Raw genomic sequence first — 19,763 nt, forward strand, 5'->3', positions numbered from 1 at the left:
GACAGCCAGCAGAGGAGGGACAGAGAGAGAAGGGAACACAGAATCTGAAGCAGAATCTGATCTGACAGCTCAGAGCCTTGACTCAGGGCTAGAACGCACCGACCAGACCACAAGATCATGACCTGAGCTGAAGTCAGATGTTTAACCGACTGAGCCACCCATGTGCCCCCATAATAGAACTTTAAAGTCAGAAATTATCTGTGAGCCCATTGAGTGTGTGTGTGTGTGTGTGTGTGTGTGTGTGTGTGTGTGTACTCAGTTGGTATTGGAGCAGTTTGACCATCATCCTTGTCAAAGCCTATTGACCAAACACCACCCAGAGCAAACCTGTAGTCAAAAAAGTTGGGCTTACATGGCTTGCTGCAGCAAGGTAAGAGTGCTGCTGTTATTATGGGATGGGCCTCTTCTAGAGTTCGGGCCTCTGTTGGATAACCTTTTTTTTTCTTCTTTTTAAACGCCTATTCTTCGAGAGACGGAGAGAGACAGCGAATGGGGAAAGGGCAGAGAAAGAGAGGGAGACACAGAATCCCGAAGCAAGCTTCAGGCTCTGAGCATAGAGCCCGACGCGGGGCTAGAACTCATGGAGCAGACCTTGAGATCATGACCTGAGCCAAAGTCAGATGTTTAACCGACTGAGCCACGCAGGTGCCCCGGGATAATTCTTAACTACAGTTTAGCCTAGTGAGGGCCAATTTGGGATTGAATATTGTCAAGACACAGAGGCATTTCAGTAATTGGGTATCCAAATTTTTACACTTCAATTAATATCCAAGTCTGTATTGCACGATCCTTCTGTGTTAGGAAGTAACTGCAACCAGAAAGGAAGTAGAACCAGTTGGATAACAGCTGCTAATTTGCATATTCTTTGTACTGGGATGAAAAACCCACCTGTGGCCAAGAGGTGAGCACCCTTCTGAAAGCACAGACAAGGTTAAATGACAGGAGAAACACAGCAAGAAGCTGTGGGTTTTAAAATAAAGGAGAAGGGGCGCCTGGGTGGCGCAGTCGGTTAAGCGTCTGACTTCAGCCAGATCACGATCTCGCGGTCCGTGAGTTCAAGCCCCGCGTCAGGCTCTGGGCTGATGGCTCGGAGCCTGGAGCCTGTTTCCGATTCTGTGTCTCCCTCTCTCTCTGACCCTCCCCCGTTCATGCTCTGTCTCTCTCTGTCCCAAAAATAAATAAACGTTGAAAAAAAAAATTAAAAAAATAAAATAAAATAAAGGAGAAGACTTGGAAATGGGTACAGAGAATTGTCACGAGACACATTAAAATGGACCTACCTGGACAAATGTACCCATCATAGTAGAAATGGTTTAAATATTTTTGAACATCTGCTGGTGCCACATGCTATGCTGAGTGATCTGATGATAGTATTTCGAATCCTTACAACAACCCTGAAAGGCAAATTTTATCCCTGTTTTATAGAAGACGAAGCTCAGACCATCTTGTCCAAAGTTGCCTAATTCAAGTCCAGATTTTTCTGACTCAGAAGTCAATATTCTTTGCATGATAGCGTCTTCTGTGGGTTCACAGGTGGCTGAACTTAGATGGAGAAAAGGAAAAAAAGAAAAGATACAGATTGAGACAAGATGCAAGAAATAGTCGACCAGAGAAAACAGTCCTAGATCTTCAAAGTTGAGTGCAGGCTAAGAGAATGAGCCCCTCACTGAGTGGTAAGAAGAGAGACAGGCTGGCCTCCAGCTTTTATATACCTAAGGAGTTAAACAAAATTCTAGTGTGTTTAAACACATTGAAACTTCTTAACTTCTAGCAGTGTGCTGAAAACATAGAAGTTAATCATTTGACAGCCTCTTTTATTTTGTGTCAAATGAAAGAAACAACTAGGAAACAAGTTTGTTGTTGTTGTTGTTGTTGTTGTTGTTGTTGTTTTTGCATAACAAGATACTGTTTCAAAATTCATTTCAGATAATCTCAGGGATGGTCACTAGGTATTCAGTTATAGTATAAGGGCCTACTTGAGGAAAGGGCCTTCACCGTAGAGGAAAAGTTTGCCTTTTTTGTCAGCTTGATGTCTTTCTTTCTTTCTTTCTTTCTTTCTTTCTTTCTTTCTTTCTTTCTTCTTTCTTTCTTCTTTCTTTCTTTCTTTCTTTCTTTTTTCATAAGTTTTCTTTTAAGAGGCAGTGAGAATTATATAACTTGTTTTCTTTCTGTTTCTCTTTTTGTTTTAACTGTTTAGAGAAGTTCAGAGGAAAATATAATGCTCATAGTATTTATATAAATTGGGGGTTTTGTTATTATAGTTTGTCTTTTTTTATAGCTTTTGAATTTTCTATTTTTATGTTACTTGTTGTTTGTTATGTTTGTTTTTGGTTACATGTGAGGCATTGTTTACCTTTTTGCAAGTCTCTTTAAATCTCTTTTGGATAAATTAAGTTAGAATAAAAGCAAATCAAATATTTTTGGAAGTGGGAATTTAAATTTAAGTTGAATAAAAAGGCATTCATTTTTCATAGCTTGGAATTCTGCCGTGTTACTCATTTGGAACTATTATGTAAAGACATACTCTTTACTTTGTAAAGAATACTTTATCTACACATTTGGTGTTTTCATCAATTCCTGGAAAGGTGAAGAAAGCAGCGCTTGTGTTTTCCTGCATTAAGAACAGAGCTCCAAAAATAAAATGCTTCTCAAATCAACGATTGCAGGCTGATGCAGCAAAAGATGGGTTTCTTTCGGATGAGTTTGTTAAGATGCTGGCAAGTGTGAGATTATTTTTGGATTGAGAGTTTATAAATTGGTGGCTCCTCCTTTGAGGGGATCACAAACTCCTTTTGAAATCTAATGAGACATATAAGCCCCATCCCCAGAAAAATGCTCCAATGTGTGCTTTGACATATTAACTACAATTTCTTAGGGGCACATAAGCCTCCTACTAGGGGGCTGGGACAGACATGACTCCTCTTTACTGTGAAAGCACTGAAGCCGGGCTGCCAGGCTTCACGGAGGAGCTACCCCTTTCCTGTGGACAGTGGTGAGAGCAAGGTGGGCACTTGAGTGAGGCTGTCAATAGCCAGCTCAAAACAGGAATAAAACCATTGGCAAACAGATCCTGCTCTTCTGACTCTAAAAGAGTGATTCACGGCGGCCTTGAAGCAGTTCTGTTCTGGCCATCAAGTAGTTCTGAAAAATACTTGAGACTATCCATTACAGTATAGGCTCTTCCAGACTTAGTTTGGTTTAGTTGGTTTATATTAATTTGTATCTTGAGGTCTTGTAGAGGGGGAAATGCTCCGTTAACTATTTGGATAAGAACTGAATTCTGTCACCATAAAGCGTTTTTATGCTTTGTGTTTCCTTATCTTCAGGTGAAGAATTAGACACATTATTAAGAAACCTTCTTTTTTACTGCGGCCTCGATGTTTGTGGAGGCTGCCCTCAGTGGCTCCTGGCCTCCTGGGAGCTGCAGATCTTCTAGCATCTGAAAAAAGGAATATTCTCCTGATTGTGAAGGTGCATGTGAGTAACTGGTAAGGGTAGAACAGAGGGTGAAAGTAATGAGAGAGGGGCGCCTGGCTGGTTCAGTTGGTTAAGCATCCAGCTCTTGATTTCAGCTCAGGTCATGATGTCACCGTCCATGAGATCATGAGATCCAGCCCCATGTCGGGCTCTGCGCTGACAGCACTGAGCCTCTGTTTCCTCTCTCTCTCTGCCTCTCCCCCCACTTGCTACCTTTCTCTGTCTCAAAATAAATAAACATTAAAAAACATTGTAAGAGGGGCGCCTGGGTGGCTCAGTCGGTCGGCTCAGGTCATGATCTCACGGTCCATGAGTTCGAGCCCCACGTCGGGCTCTGTGCTGACAGCTCAGAGCCTGGAGCCTGTTTCAGATTCTGTGTCTCCCTCTCTCTCTGACCCTCCCCCGTTCCTGCTCTGTCTCTCCCTGTCTCAAAAATAAATAAACGTTAAAAAAAAAAAATTAAAAAAAAAAAAAAAACGTTGTAAGAGGAGACTGGGTGGCTCAGTCGGTGAAGCGTCCGACTTGATTTCGGCACAGTCATGATCTCCTGATTCATGAGATCATGAGATTGAGCCCCCCCCCACCTCGGACTCTGCACTGACACAGGGATTCTGTCACCCTCTCTGTCTGCCCCTTGCCCACTCACATGTGCACAGGTGCTCTCTCTCTCTCTCTCTCTCTCTCAAAAATAAAAATACGTACATACATACATACATATTAAACATTTTTTTAAAGAAATTCATGAGAGAGATTAGGGTTCAGTTGTGTGGCGGAACATAATAAGTTGTGTCCTGGGGATCTTGAGTGTAAAGTAATCTTTTTGGTTTCCTTGCCTTCAGTGTTTCTCAGTAGGGGCCCTAATGCCATTATGAGAGGGACAATTCTTTGTTTTGTGGAACTGTCTTGCCCAGTGCAGGACAGTTAGCATTCTTGTCTCCCCTTCCCTGCTAAGTGCCCTCTGCATCCCCAGTCAAGGTAAAATTTGAAAGTACCGCCACAAATTTCCAAAGCCCCACTCCCACCCCAAAGGTGATACCACTCTGGTAGAGGAATCCTTCTAGATATTTTCAATCCCAAGTGGTCTCACACTACCATGACCTCAACTGGCTCAGTAGAAGTCTTTTCGCCTTAAGGACCATCCTTGCTTTAGATCTAAACAGTTTATTTTTGTGAGCTCAAGGACGTGACCTTCCCTGCACTCTCTCACAGAAAAGAGATGATTGATTCCTTTTCATTCACATACTTGGCTTCTCTCTGGAGCCTCCCAAGCACAGGGCCACACAAACACATACCTCAGCCCCATCACCTATAGAATGTGGATTTCAAGCCCATGCTGTCAAAGCTCTAGGGATTTCCTACACCCTAGTCCTAACCCAGCAGCTCTGCTTTGAGCTGTTTTACATTTGGGGATATGGGGTATGCGTTCATTAGGAAAAAAGAGTTCTATTGCTTAAATGGATTAAAAAACCAACAGATTATATGTTTTTTAAGGTATCTCTTTTGGTGCCAAAGTCCTTATATATAATTACATCACTTCCCTGTCCCCTCATTTGAGTAGAACTTGGAAATTGAATGGGCATAGGGGACATTTATACTGCTAAGTTACACAGCAGGATATCTCCTCCATATGTCAGACATTATTCCAAATTATCAGAGTCCATGATATACTACAAGCTGAGCCTTCAGTCTGTGAATTACTACCCCTTTAGGTCTACTTGCTGGATTTTTAGTTATCCAGTGGTGACATCAGCTAGACTGTTCCTCAGAAGGATTTGGGGGGTTTCTGATTGACTCCTGGACTCCAGCAGCATAGGTTCCTCTGTCTTCTGAAGAGCTCTTGACATACTTATTAAAGTGTTGCAGATAAGTCAAATAGAACTGGTAGGAGAATTTATCATGAGAAACATATGGTAATTAGGGTTGAGGATTGATGCCTTGTGTTTTGTTTTGTCCCCAGACATTGACTGCTAATTAGGCAAAGGTTTCTCAGTTATTTGGGCCTGGACTTTAGCCACTGCTATACCAGGAATAATGGTCTGTCATTCTCACCAAATGTTAGATTTCTTCTCCTTCCTTTGTTCCATCTTAGATTTGGACTGTGTTCATTAACCAAAATTCACTTGGATCCTGGTGCCACACCAAGGAACATTCTCAGCTAGTTGAGACTTCTTCAAGCATGGATTGAGCACCTAAAATTCGCTAGAAATGTTTGTTAGAATTAAGGCCTTCCAGGAGATTACAGTCTTCCCATGGAGACAAATATACACAAATGAAAAATAACAGTCAAATGCAAGATAAATATAATATAATACTTACTGGAAAAAGGTACCATCCAGTGCCGAAGACGCAGCTTTTAACTTTGGCTGCATATTATAATCATCTGGGGAGGATTTAACAAATCCTGCTGCTCAGCGGGGGCGCCTGGGTGGCTCAGTCGGTTAAGTGGTCGACTTTGGTTCAGGTCATGATCTCACAGTCTGTGAGTTCCAGCCCCGCGTTGGGCTCTGTGCTGACAGCTCAGAGCCTGCAGCCTGCTTCGGATTCTGTGTCTCCCTCTCTCTCTGTCCCTCCTGTGCTCACTCTCTGTCTCTCAAAAAATGAATAAACATTAAAAAAAAAAAAATACTGATGCTGAAACTATACCCCAGACCAATTAAGACAGCATTTCTCGAGGTGGAACCCAACCACCAGGATTTTTGTTGTTAATACTCCCTATGTGATTTTATGTGTGACTAAAGTTGAGAACCACCAGTCTAAAGGGATGATGAAGACAGGAAAGTCCATTTAAACAGGAATTTCTGTGGACAGTAGGAAGAGTTGAGCTTGATGCCATCTGGCATTATGTGGGAAAATCTGAGTCATAAAAGGGTTAGGAGCTCATATGGATCTTAAAGCTCTAAGTAAAAGAGAATCTCAAATAATTTGGTGAGGAGCTATGACTTCTAATGCTGGCCTTGCTCCTGATGTGGGGCAGTGTTTCCAGCGTTTCTTCACTCCCCTCCGGTGGAATTAATTATACTTTGTCCCATTCAATTCTAGTTTTTGTTTGTTTGTAAAATCTTTCTCCTTTTTTTTTTATTTTTTTTTTTATTTTTTCAACGTTTATTTATTTTTGGGACAGAGAGAGACAGAGCATGAATGGGGGAGGAGCAGAGAGAGAGGGAGACACAGAATCAGAAACAGGCTCCAGGCTCTGGGCCATCAGCCCAGAGCCCGACGCGGGGCTCGAACTCACGGACCGCGAGATCGCGACCTGGCTGAAGTCGGACGCTTAACCGACTGCGCCACCCAGGCGCCCCATCTTTCTCCTTTTTTTAAAACTTAAACTTTTTTGTTTCTTTATAAAAATTTAATTGTGGTAAAATACACGTAATATAAAATTTACTATGTTAACCATTTTTAAATATACAGTTCAGTAGTATTAAGTACATTCACATTGTGCAACTAAATCACCAGAACTTTGTATCTTGCAAAACTGAAACTCTGTACTCATTAAACATAAACTTATTTCTTTTGAGATAATTATCGCTTTATAGTGCAATTGTAAAAAATAATACACAGAGACCCCACGTACCCTCTGCCCAGTTTCTCCCAATGGTAACACCTTGGGAAACTATAGTACAATATTACAATCAAGATGCTGACATTGATACAATCAAGATAAAGGACATCACAAGGATCCCTCATGTTGCCATACCTACTGCCCTCCCATTTCCATCCCTACCTTAACATTGGTAAAACCCAGTCCGTTCTCCATTCCTATAATCTTGTCATTTTAAGAATATTATATTAACAGTCATAATATGTATGGCTTTGAGGATTGTCTTTTTTCTTTTCTTTTTTTATAAGAGGGCTTTTTAAAAAAATGTTGATTTACTTTTGAGAGACAGAGCGTGAGCGGGGGAGGGGGAGAGACAGGGACACACAGAATCCAAAGGAGGCTCCAGGCTCTGAGCTGTCAGCACAGAGCCCGATGCTTGATGTGGGCCTCCAACTCACGAGCCATGAGCTCATGACCTGAGCCAAAGTCAGATGCTTAACCAACCGAGCCACTCAGGTGCCCCAGGATTGGCTTTTTTCACTCAGCATAATTCTCTGGAAAGTCATCCAAGTCATGTGTGTATCAGTAGTTTATTCCTTTTTTATTGCTGAGTAGTATTCCATGCTGTAGATATACCGTAGTCTGAACCACTCATTTGTTGAATGACATTGGCTTTGTTTCAAGTTTTTGGATATTATTAATAAATCTGTTATAAACATTTGCGTACAGGTTTTTGTGTGAACATTAGTTTTAATTTCTCTGGAATAAATTCCCAGGAGAGCAAACGCTGGGTCATATAAAAGTTGCATATTGAGGGGTTTTTTTGGTTTGTTCATTTAATAAACGGCCAAACTATTTTCCAGAGTGGCTGTACCATTATCCATTCCCAGAAGCAATGGATGAGTGATCCAGTTCCTCTGCCTTCCCATCAGCATTTGGTGTTATCATTTTTTTGAATTTTAGCCATTCTGAGAGGTATGTACTGATATCTAATTGTGGTCTTAACTTGTATTTCATAATGGCTAATAATGTGGGACATCTTTTCATGTACTTATCTGCTACCTGCATATTCCCTTTGGTGAAATGTCCTTTCATGTCTTTTGACCATATTCTCATTGGTTGGGTTTATTTTTATTGTTAGGTTTGAGAGTTCTTTATATATTCTAGGTAATAGTCCTCTGTCGTGTATGTGGTTTACAAATATTTTCTGCCAATCACTGACTTGTCTTTTCATCCTCATAACAGGGTCTTTTGCAAAGCAAATGTGTTTAATTTTGATAAAGTCTAATTTACCAGTTTTTCCTTTTATGGATCATGCTTTTGGTGTCAAATTTTTGACTAGCCCTAGCTCAGGAAGAGCTTTTTTTTTTTTTTTTTTTTTTTCCTTTTCCTAAAAGTTTTACACTTCACATTTAAGTTGGTAATCCACTTTGAGTTAGTTCTTATATAAGGTATAAAGCTAAAGTTGAGAGATTTGTCTGTTCTTTGCCTATGGATGTCCACTTTCTTCGGCAATGTATATTAAAAAAGCTCTTACTTCTTCTGCACCTTTGTAAAAAACAATCCGTTGGGCATATTTGTGTGAGTCTGTTGCTGAGTTCTCTGTTTCATTAATCTGTATCTTTCTGCCAATACCACACCACCTTGACTACTGTAGTCTTAGATGTCTTGAAAATGGGTAAGGTGATTCTTCCCACTGAATTCTTCTTCAAAATTTGTTTTAGCCACTCTAGTTCCTTTGCCTTTCCATTCAACTTTTAGAATAATTTAGTCTACATCTGCAAAAAATCTTGCTGGGATTTCTCTTTCACTGTCTTTTTTTTTATTGTGGTAATACACACAAAACAAAGTTCACAATTTTAACCATTTTAAAGTGTACAATTCAGTGGCATTTAATACGTTTAAAGTGTTGTGCAGCAATCACCACTAGTCCAGAACATTTTCATCACCCCAAAAGGAAGCTCTGTACTCTTACCCAGTCATTCCCCAACCTCTGGCAACGACCAGTCTGCTTTCTGTCTCTATGAATCTGCCCATTCTGGACATTTCATATAAATGGAATCGTACAATATGCGACTTTTGTGTCTGGCTTCTTTCTTTTAGCATAATGTTTTCAAGGTTCCTCCAAATTGCAGCGTGTATCAGTATCTCTTTCCTTCTTATATCCAAAGACTATGCCATTGTATTTATATACCATAGTTGTTTCTCAACATTTGGGTTGTTTCCACTTTTGGCGACTGTGAACAGCATGCTGCTATGAATGTGCATGGATAGGTATTTCTTTTGAGTACGTGTTTTCAGTTCTTTGGGGTATAATACTTTGGAGTGGAATTACTGGGTCATATACTATGTTTAACTTATTGAGGAACTGCCAAGCTATTTTCCACAGCAGCTGAAACATCTTACATTCCCACCAGCTCCAATTTCTCCTCATCCTCACCGACACTTGCTATTTTCCAGAGTTATAGCCACCCCCAAAGTGTGAAATGGTATCTTATTATGGTATTGACTTGCACTTCCCTAATGATCAATGACACTGAGCATCTTTTCATGTGCTTGCTGGTCGTTTTGAATATCTTCTTTGGGAGAAATCCCAGTCATTTGCTCATTTTTCAGTTAGGCTGTTTGTCTTTTTGTTGTTCCGTTGTATTCCCTTTACTCTCGAAGGATATTGTCACTGGATATAGGAATCTGGGTTGATCGTCTTTTCTCTCAGTGCTTGGAAAATTTTGTGTCACTTCTTCTGGCCTCTATGGTTTCTGATGAGAAATCTGTCACAGTTCTTCCCCTAGCAGTAAGATGTCATTTTTCATTGCTTTCAAGATTTTTTCTTTGATTTTAGCTTTCAGCAGTTTGACCATAATGTGTCAAATTAATGACATGAATTTGTTTAGGTTTATCCTCTTTGAGGTGTGCTTGGCTCCTTGAATGCATAGGTTTTATCCCTCTGCCATATTTAGGGAGTTTCAACCATTATTTCTTTCAGTGCTTTTCACAGTCCTCTTCTTTTTTTTTTTTCTCCTTCTGGAAATCTGATGACATAACAGACCTATTGCTATAATCCCCAATCCCTATTGGGGATCCCAATCCCTATTGCTATACAGTCCCCAAGACTCTGCCTTTTTTTTTTTCATTTTATTTCTCTGTTGTCTAAGTTGAGTAATTTTTATTGTTCTGTCTTCTAGTTCACTGATTCTTTCCACTGCCCCCTCCATTCTGCTGTTGAACCCATCCACTGAGTTGTTTTGTTTTGGTTATTGTATCTTGTAAAAACGTTTACTTATTTATTTTGAGCCAAAGAGAGAGAGTGTGCAAGTGAGTGAGCGTGAGGGAGGACAGAGAGTGAAGGAGAGAGAGAATCCCAAGCAGGCTCCATACTGTCAGTACAGAACCTGACTCTGGGCTAGAGCTCATGAGCTCATGAACATTTAACTGAGCCACCCAGGTGCCCCAAGGTTATCGTATTTTTTAGTCTTAAAATTTCCATTTAGTTTTTCTTTAAATCTTCTATTTCTTTGCTGAAAGTTTTCCTTTCTCTACTAGGACTTTCTTTTCTTTTTTTTTTTTTTTTTCATTTTTTTCACACATGTTTGTAATTGCTTGTTGAAACATTTTTATGCTGGCTGCTTTAAAATCTTTGTCAGATAATTCTAATATCCGTCATCTAGGTATGGTCTGTTTTCATTCAGTTGAAGATATTTCTCATTGGTATGATGAGTGCTATTTTATTAAAACCTGGACATTTAGAACTCTGGATCTTATTTAAACCTTGTTTAAACCTTTCTCTGACACTACTCAGGCAGTGTAAGTAGGGGTGAGTGTCTTGTTACAGCCAGGTGAGTATATGTTTCCAGTTTCCCCACTCAGCCTACACTGACACCTGAGGGGAGGGGCTTCTCCTTACTGCTTAGGTGAGGGCAGGAATTTTTCAGCTGCCCGTTGGCTTCCACTGACACCAACCTGGCTGGGAGAGATAGGAAAGCCTTCTTAACCCTCCTCGCATGGGCTCCACTGACAGTGGGGGGTGGAGGTGGCCTTGTTGTCACTGGGTGTTGGTGAAAATACTGACTCTCTACCATGTCTCCTCTGGAACCAATCCAGCAAAGAAGGCAAGGAAAACCTCCTAAAAGGCCTGGGGAAGGTAGAAGTCTAGGCATCCCATTCAGCCTTTACTAGTGTGGGCAGGAGTGAGCCACAGTTCTTTCTGTGGTGTTTGGCTGGAGTAGAGCAGTTATTATCTAGAAGTTTTCTATTTTGCTAGGCTGCCTTTCTGGCCCTTTGGCTAGAAAGAACAGGCTTTTGTTGGTTTTGTTTGGTTTTGTTTTCCTTTGTACCTCCTGGCATTGCCAGGTTGCTGGCTTCTTCAGCACCACATTTGGAATACATGAGACAAAAAGAAAACCCAGGGAAATCACCAGTGTGTAGTTCCTTCGGTTCTGAGGCTCTTTTCTCCACCTTTCAAGTCTTTTATGTTTTGTTTTACGTGTAATGTCCAAGGTTTTTAGATGTATTAGCAAGAGGAGGAATTGGGAAAAGCACATCTAACTCAGTCTTCTCTGATCCTTTTATTCACTTGTTTATTTCATTTTCCATTTGATTGTGAACTTTTTTTTTCAAGTTTATTTATTTAAGTAATCTCTACACCCAACGTGGAGCTCAAACTCACGACCCCAAGATCAAGAGTTGCATGCTCTTCTGACTGAGCCAGCCAGGTGCCCTTTGATTATGAGCTCTTTATTTATTTTTTAAATGTTTATTTAATTCTGGGAGAGACAGAGCAGGAGTGGGGGAGGGGCAGAGAGAGAAGGAGATACAGCATCTGAAGCAGGCTCCACGTACCCACGAACTGGGAGCTCATGACCTGAGTCGAAGTCCCCTGCTTAACCGACTGAGCCACCCAGGCGCCCCTGATTATGAGCTCTTTCGGTATAGTTTTGTAACTTCAGTAACAAGTGTGGCACACGATCTGTAAATGTTTGAAAAAAGGAAAAAAAGAAATAGAACATGAAGTGAAGTGAATGAATTACACTCCTCCCCCATCTGCCCTTAGGCTGTGGTGCCAGGAAGAGGAGGTGGCCTAATCCTGTTCTGAATGATGAGGCCTCTTGGGGTGTTTTGATATTGAGAAAGGTGACCAGCTTCCAGAGTTGATCTTTCGTAGGTTCTCATGTGTTACCAAAAATTACCAGCAGGCGGCAGAATAATCGATGAAAACGGACTGTTGTCCAAAACACAACGAGGTTGATTTCCTCCGACGTAGAGAAATTCTACTAGCCTACCCTCCCACCCCGCCCCCAGGTACGCTTGCAAAATGTTACTCTGAAAGTGAGATACTTTTTTTTTCCACCCTTGGAGCACACGTTGCTGTACAGTGGGAACAGAGCTGGAGTAAAAAGAAGTGGGTTCTGTTAGGCTTCACGGTGGCATGTGAAAACAGGATTACTGTTTTTTGTGAAAATCAATATCTAGCATTTAGTAAATCTTCTCTCTAATTTCTGGCATTTAAACCCACAGGAAGTTAGGGATTGGATGACCAGAGAATGATTGCTTTTCTTAAACAATATTTTAATGTTGATACTTTAAAAGCAAAGCCAAACAACATAAAACCCCCACAAACACCCCATGTCCTACCACCCTTTTTTTCTGTCGGGCCCTGCTGATATGGACACATCATTGGTGACTCAATATTTGAATTTACTTTTTTATTCACATTATCAAATGTATTTTCTGAGTTAGCGTGGAGGGGGACTGCTTTTAAAAATTTCTGTTTGAACTCACGTGAAGAGAGTTAATTACATTGTAGTCATCTGACCAAAAAAGGCCTGAGGGAGGCTTTCATTTGTCTCATTCTTGTTTTTCTCAACTTTTTATTTTTAAAAATTTCAAACCCGCAGAAACCTTGAAAGAAGAAAATAAAGAGCATTCACTTACCCCTCACCTAGAGTCATTGTCAACATTTCGTTGCATTTGCTTTCTTTTTTCACTCTCATATAAAGTTAATTTGCATACATGGATGGGTATCGTTTTAAAGGTTCCCTCAAGTGGAGGCTGCACCCCAGTTTTCTTTTTTTCCTCCTTACTCCGCTCTCCTTTCTTCATATTAAAAATTTTTTTAACTCCAAACCCATGCCCTTCTTTTAGTCTCCCACCAGAGTTAAGTTCACGTCCTGCTGACCACCAAGGACCAGTAGGTCCAGTGGCTCTCAATTGTCTGTAATATTTGTTTTGGCCAACAGAATTTGGCCTAAGTTCACAGAAGAAAAAAAGCTGCAGTAGGACCAGAATCTTCTGGAGTAAATCACACGACAACCTTTATATTTCTTAAGGAAAAGTTCCTGGTCAATTGGGGCAAAATTCCAACTGGAGCTCTTTACTTTTCTCCTCATCACAATTCAGGAAATCTCTGCAACTACGTGAAGCTGAGAGGTTCTTTTGTGTCTCTGCGTCTCTTCCCTGATATTTGTCTCTGGTCTTAAGAGAGGATTGTGATCCTGTGTATAAGATCATCCATCCCTCAGCTCTGGGAGACAGTCTTCGGAGTTCTCTCACAGGTTTTCTACTTCAAAAAATAAATGGGAAGAAGAAATTTAGACCTGAGGAAGGTCCAGTTTTGGGGAATATTAAAACCGAAAGCAGCTAGAGTAATACGCCAAAGAACAAGGAGAAACATATACACAGAACCATATACTTTCTACCAAAAACAGCTGTCAGCCTCCCTGGTGGTCTAGTGGTTAGGATTCGGCGCTCTCACCGCCGCGGCCCGGGTTCGATTCCCGGTCAGGGAAGAGTGTTTTCATTTTAATATTCCACAGAAGCCTTTTAAAAAGTAACATTGTTTCTCCTAGTCAGTTCCCCCAACCCTCCAAAGCTGAAATACAGGAAATGAAGAAATATACATAGTAAAAACTGCTCACAAGTCTACCACCTAGTAAGTGTTGACATCAAACTTTCAAAACAGAAATGGAATTATGCTAGTCATAAAGTTCTTTTTAAAATTATATTTCCAACACTTGCCAGTGGAAATATTCTTTACTAATATGATATTTTCTTTCAATTTAACTTAGTTTTTGAAAAGGTAATATATTTACATGGTTTAGGATTCAAATATGTAAAGGATATAACTGATAAACCTGATTTTTACTTCTGCCATCTAATAAGGTAACCAATGTTGTGTTTCATAATTATAATGACATAAATATTTTATGGAAATGCAAGTACATACATAGCTGCCTATATATTTAAATATGCTCCCCACCTTGCACAAATGATAGCACTCTACACATGCTTTTCTGCATTTTGTCTTTTTCACTTAATAATATATTTTAGAAATAGTTCCACATTAGACATGAAGAGTTTCCTCATTCTTTCTTATGGCACATAGTATTCCATTATATTGATGATATTCCACAATTAACTGAACCAACCTCCTTTTGATGGACACTTAGGTTATTTCTAATCCTTTGCTATTACAAACAATGCTACCATAAATAATCTTGTACATTTGTCATTTTGCATGTATGTGGAATAAATGCCTAGGAATTGAAATGCTGGCTCAAAGGTATATGCACTTATAGATAGATATTGCCAGTATACCTTCCAGAGAGTTCGTGCCAACTTACACTGCCACCAGCAGTGTACAATGTATATAGAATTAAAAAAAAACAAAACAAAACGTGAGTTTTCATCAAAGGATTTAATCTATCCTATTTCTGGAATTTTAGGATTCCCCCTCCCCCGCCCCTAAAATTTTGACTTTACAGGTAACACTTTGATGAACAGGTGTGTAGACACACCTTTGTGTTTATGCCTAGATATTTCCTTAGGATAAATCCTTGGAAGTAGAATTACTACCTCATACCATATACTAAATGAATTAAAGAATTAAATTCGAGAACGGAAGCAATAAAAAGCTAAGAAAAATACATTAGTGGATAATTATGTTGCTATTGGGCAGAAGTCTTTTTTCAAGATAAAAGCAAAAACAGAAATCATAAAGAATAAAACTGATAGATTAGACTAGATAACAACAGGAAACTTCTCACCTAAAAATCCTATAAATAATATTAAAAGACAAGTGACAAACTGGTATAAATCAGTAACATCAATATAATATAAATAATAGAAAAATAAACTAATAAAAATAATTGGTAAGTATGAAAAATGATCAACCTCAATAGTAATAGAATAAATGCAAATTAAGACAAGACTTTTTATCTGGCGATTTCGTTAAGATGAAAATAATGACTTCCTGTTGACAGGTGTAATATGATAGTATTCATTGAATAGCGAAATTGGTGTTCTCGCTCCACACAGCAATTTGGCAATATGTATTCAAAGCTTTAAAATGCGTATTTTCCTTTGGAGTTTTATCTTAATGCATTTGCCCTATGAAAATACTCTGAAATTCATAACGACCTGTGTATGGAGATAACTCCATCAGGGAAGCCTTAACTCCTTCACTGGATTTCAGACGCCCCCTTCAAACCACAATAGAAAAAACAAGAATTGACTTTTAAAAACCTGTGAATCAGTAAGAAACCACCACAGAATTTTTAATGTAACCAGAGGAGAAATCCTAGAGAACTTCTCTTCCAAGTCCTTCTCTGGCTTTGTATTGGGAATATCTTTTACTATGAATCTCAAGATACTGAACTATGTAACAAAAACTGGACGAGATACTCCTCATAGGGAAATCGACCAGCTTCCCTCTCTGTGTGCGTTGGTGGTATAGTGGTGAGCATAGCTGCCTTCCAAGCAGTTGACCCGGGTTCGATTCCCGGCCAACGCATTTTTCCACACCTCCCCCCAAAACTTTTAAGTAGTTCAAATCAGTAAAGCACGGAAGAAGGAAAGCCTTTTGACCACCCTTGAGTTCTGAGACTGTTGGTTCTGGGGGATTCTCTTGCAAAACAGAGCCTCTGGGGTTTTTGTAGCTGCAACCAAGAGCCAAGCCTGTCTGCTGGGTTCGGCAGCTGGCGTCGCACCAGTTCACAGTAATTATCTTTTGGGGGCCTTTAGGGAAGTGTCTGAAATAGAGGCTTCTCAGATTTGTTTTTCTAAATCCTCGGATGCGCTCTGGTTTACTGAAGAGTACGAATAAGGAAGTCAGCCCAAGAGCCCGCAGCTCCCGAGACAGCACCAGTTTACTTGGAACCGGGAAGGAAGCCAAGAACAAACGAAGAGGAGGGTCTCCGAATAGCAGCACTTCTCTTCAGGTTCCACCATTCCGGAGACAGAAACCTTAATTCCAGGGTACAATCTGGAGGCGTAACCAGGAAAATCCTCCGGAGCGGCCTCTCGCTCGCCTGGGAGGGGCGGCTTGATTCTTTGGAAGGCAGGGAAGTGGCTCGCGGGGGGCTCCGTGGCAGCAACCGCGGAGAAGCAGAGGGGCGATGCTGGCGCTCGCAGCGCGGGATTTGGGAATTCAGAACCGGACTCAAGGGTCACGGCTTCCAGGTTATGGAATAGAAACGTTTGTTTGGTATTTTGACTGGTGTAGATCACTTGAACTGGAGCAGTTAAGATGGCAGCACAGAGTAGGTATGGCTGTTCCAAAGGGCATAAAATAAGTCCGCACTGCGCCGCCTGGCAGGTGGCGCGCCGTGATCGTATAGTGGTTAGTACTCTGCGTTGTGGCCGCAGCAACCTCGGTTCGAATCCGAGTCACGGCATACCAGATACTGGTGGCGGCCTTACCTTTTCAACTCTTTTTTAAGAGTTGCAAAGAGTTTGTAACCTTTTCGTTTCTAGCAGCATCGCAGAAATGCTCTCGACAAATTGCGTGAATTGTTTCTGTTCAACTCGTTCCGTGGCTCGCCCACTCAAGGCAAACTTAGTTCTGGCGGGGCCGCCCTTCAGGGAAGTTTGGGGATCCTTGGAGCTGCCACCAGGAGTGCGGAGGTGAGACCCCTTTGCTTCTGACTCGGGAACTCAGCGCCCACCAGGTGTTGGAAAATGAAAAGTTGGGCGAGTGGAGTGAAATCGCTTCAGGCTGACTTCCATCTGACCTGAAATCTCGCTAGGACGTTTACACGTAATGGATATGGTCTTTTACTCAAGCCACACAAAATTTTAGTATTTAAAAATAAATTCGTGCACCCAGTGACGCGTCCCTTAGCCCCACTTCCACCCATCGCCCTGGTCGTCCAGGTTTAGGGAAAAGAGGGGATTCGGAGAAGGAAGCAGGCAGGGGCTGCAGCCCCAAGGTCCCGGGAGCGCAAGTCCCCACGTCCCTCTGGGTGTTTGAGCCTCTCATCCCCGTTCCCTCAAGCTCTTTCGCCTCAGGGAGGAGAAACCCGGCTGTCAAAGTGACCAGGTCCACGCAGAATTTGCGGACACATGTAGGTTTCGAGACTCGTGATTCCCCGTCTTCTGCGAGGCTGCTTGGCTCCGCGCAGTCCGCAACATCTTCTCAAAGCTTTGAGTTTCCGGTGGTAAAAGGCTACTATTGTGTTCACAAAATCCTACACCTTGAGGTCTGATTCACACGGACTAGTTTGTATCTGGGCCATGCAGCCTGGCTCTGGAAAGAAATGACTTTCCTAAAAGAGTGCTTCGCTCGCCAGCGCCCGGCTAGCTCAGTCGGTAGAGCATGAGACTCTTAATCTCAGGGTCGTGGGTTCGAGCCCCACGTTGGGCGTTGACCTTTTTGTTTCTATTAAAATCTTTTGTTGTTTCTATTAAAATCTTCTGTCAGCAGCCAATAATTACGAATTTCTAAAGAGCCATTGCGGCCACTGTTGTTTCAAACTTTGGCAACAATATTCGGAAATCTCCTCTATTCGCCCCAAATTGAGAAATCTGAATCAGGGATTGCGGTCGAGACCCAGGTTCCCTGACCCACTGCTGCCCGGGGCCGAAGCTTATGCGGGGGCAAAGCTGACAGGAGCCGGAGCAGCTCCGAGTCCTGACCCGCGGGGCTCCCCCCCTGTCCTGCCGTGACTCTGCTCCACAGAGAAGATTCCTCAGGACCGGACTAGATGGAAACACGCTCGTTCTCTTCTGCTTGGTGGGAATTTTGGTTGAGGTTTTGAAAGGTCTTCTTAGCTGGTTAAAAAGGCCTTCCGCTACGTGCTGAGGAGCATCTGTTTTTCCTTTCCAGGTTTTGAAGCGTTCATCAGCCTCAAAGGGCTGTAAAATACAACTCGTTTAAGAAGATCCCGAAGCGGGGAAAAAAGGAGCGCGCCCTGGAAAAGGACCTGGGGAGGCGGAGGAGGGACGCGGAAGTGCCCCGAGAAGGGGAGGCGTGGATGGGGCGGGGCTACAGGCTAAGGGCGCGCGCGCGGGGAGCCTCTGGTGCCGCCCTGCGGCGGGGGGGGCCCGCGGGTTGTGTAGTAGTTATTGATCCACCCGAGAACTTTGCTCTGCCCGGAAAGCTGGAATGTGTTTGCGCTACATTTGTTCCTGCCAAATCGCCTTTCAGTGTTGGAATAGGTAGGTGTGACTTAAATTGTTCAAGGCGAATGGGAGCCAAGTTTGGCCCAAATCGAGAGGCTTCTCCACCACCACAAGGACATTTAAATCCTCATACAAGTCGTCCGCCTCCCCTCCCTAAGGATCGTTCAACGGTTCTGGGTTTTCTTTGTTTTTTGTGGGTTTTTGTTTGTTTTGTTTTGTTTTTGTGGTTTGTAAATACGCTTCAGTCTCCCTTATGTATCCCACCAACCATCTCCGGGATGATCGATACATGAGGCCAGTTATTCTCAGAAGTGTGGTGCCAGGACACACATCAGCATCACCTGGAAACCTGTGAGATATGCAAATTCTCAAGTCCCACCTCAGACCCGCAGCATCAGAAACCAGAGGCTGGACCAACAATCTGTGACCTAGCTCTCTAGGTGATCTACGTAAATAAATGTTCAAGTTTAGGAATCACTGGGTCAGTGCAGCCTGCTTCCCTGTCAACCAAGATACAGCACGTTCACGGGTAGGGGACTCAACATCACAAAGATAACACCGCTCCTTAATTTTCTGGTTTACATAAGAATATCAAAAAGTGTTTCTTAGAATTCAAACTGGGCAATATAATTCTAAAGGTTAAATGGAAATGGAAAAGTAACAAGCAGAAATAACTCAGGGAAATTCTTTTTTTTTTTTTTTAGAACAATAAGGAAGAACTAATCCTACGAAATATTAATTACAGTAACTAAAATAGTTAAGATATAGTGTATGAATCGACAGTCATAAATGGGACAAGAATCCAGAAGTAGACCAGAATACATAAAGAAATGTAGTATATTAGAAAGAAGATCTTGAACCAGTAACTCTAATGAGGAGTTTTTTAATAACTAGGTACGTGTCTAGAAAAAAAATAATGGTCAATGAATATCATGTCCTTTACATAAGGTAAATTCCAAATTGATCAAAGATTCAAATAATAATAAAGAGAAACATAAAAGTTCTTGTAGAAACATGAAACAATTATTTTATTATCTTGGTGTGTGTGGTAAAAAGTTGTTCTATGACATAAATTCAGAAGTCCTGAGAGAAAATATCCATGAATTTGACTACATAAATCAAATGAAATCTTTATAAGTCCAAACACAAACAACAATTTGGAGAAATATTTGCAACTCACATTGCGTTAAAAATCCTCCACTTTAAGTTCATACTTTGGTGGTTAACATCCTTCTCACTGCCCTAGTTGTGAATTCACACCCCAAAACAGCTGAAACCCCTTGATAACAAACCCAACCACTGGACTCTAACTTCCTTCACCTCTTCCCTTCTCCCCCACCCCCCACCC

At 41.5% G+C, this 19,763-nt stretch overlaps 4 non-coding genes across 4 annotated transcripts; all 4 read left to right on the plus strand.

Moving 5' to 3' along the window:
• The first annotated feature begins 13,731 nt into the window (after positions 1-13,731).
• Positions 13,732-13,803, plus strand: TRNAE-CUC. Its single transcript has one exon. It is a non-coding gene; the product is annotated as a tRNA-Glu (tRNA).
• Positions 13,804-15,734: 1,931 nt separating this feature from the next.
• TRNAG-UCC lies at positions 15,735-15,806 on the plus strand. Its single transcript has one exon. It is a non-coding gene; the product is annotated as a tRNA-Gly (tRNA).
• Positions 15,807-16,617: 811 nt separating this feature from the next.
• TRNAH-GUG lies at positions 16,618-16,689 on the plus strand. The gene has a single exon. It is a non-coding gene; the product is annotated as a tRNA-His (tRNA).
• Positions 16,690-17,584: 895 nt separating this feature from the next.
• On the plus strand, positions 17,585-17,657 carry TRNAK-CUU. The gene has a single exon. It is a non-coding gene; the product is annotated as a tRNA-Lys (tRNA).
• Positions 17,658-19,763: the final 2,106 nt, after the last annotated feature.

Source organism: Felis catus, chromosome C1, assembly GCF_018350175.1.
Source record: "Felis catus isolate Fca126 chromosome C1, F.catus_Fca126_mat1.0, whole genome shotgun sequence".
Classification (NCBI taxonomy): Eukaryota; Metazoa; Chordata; class Mammalia; order Carnivora; family Felidae; genus Felis; species Felis catus.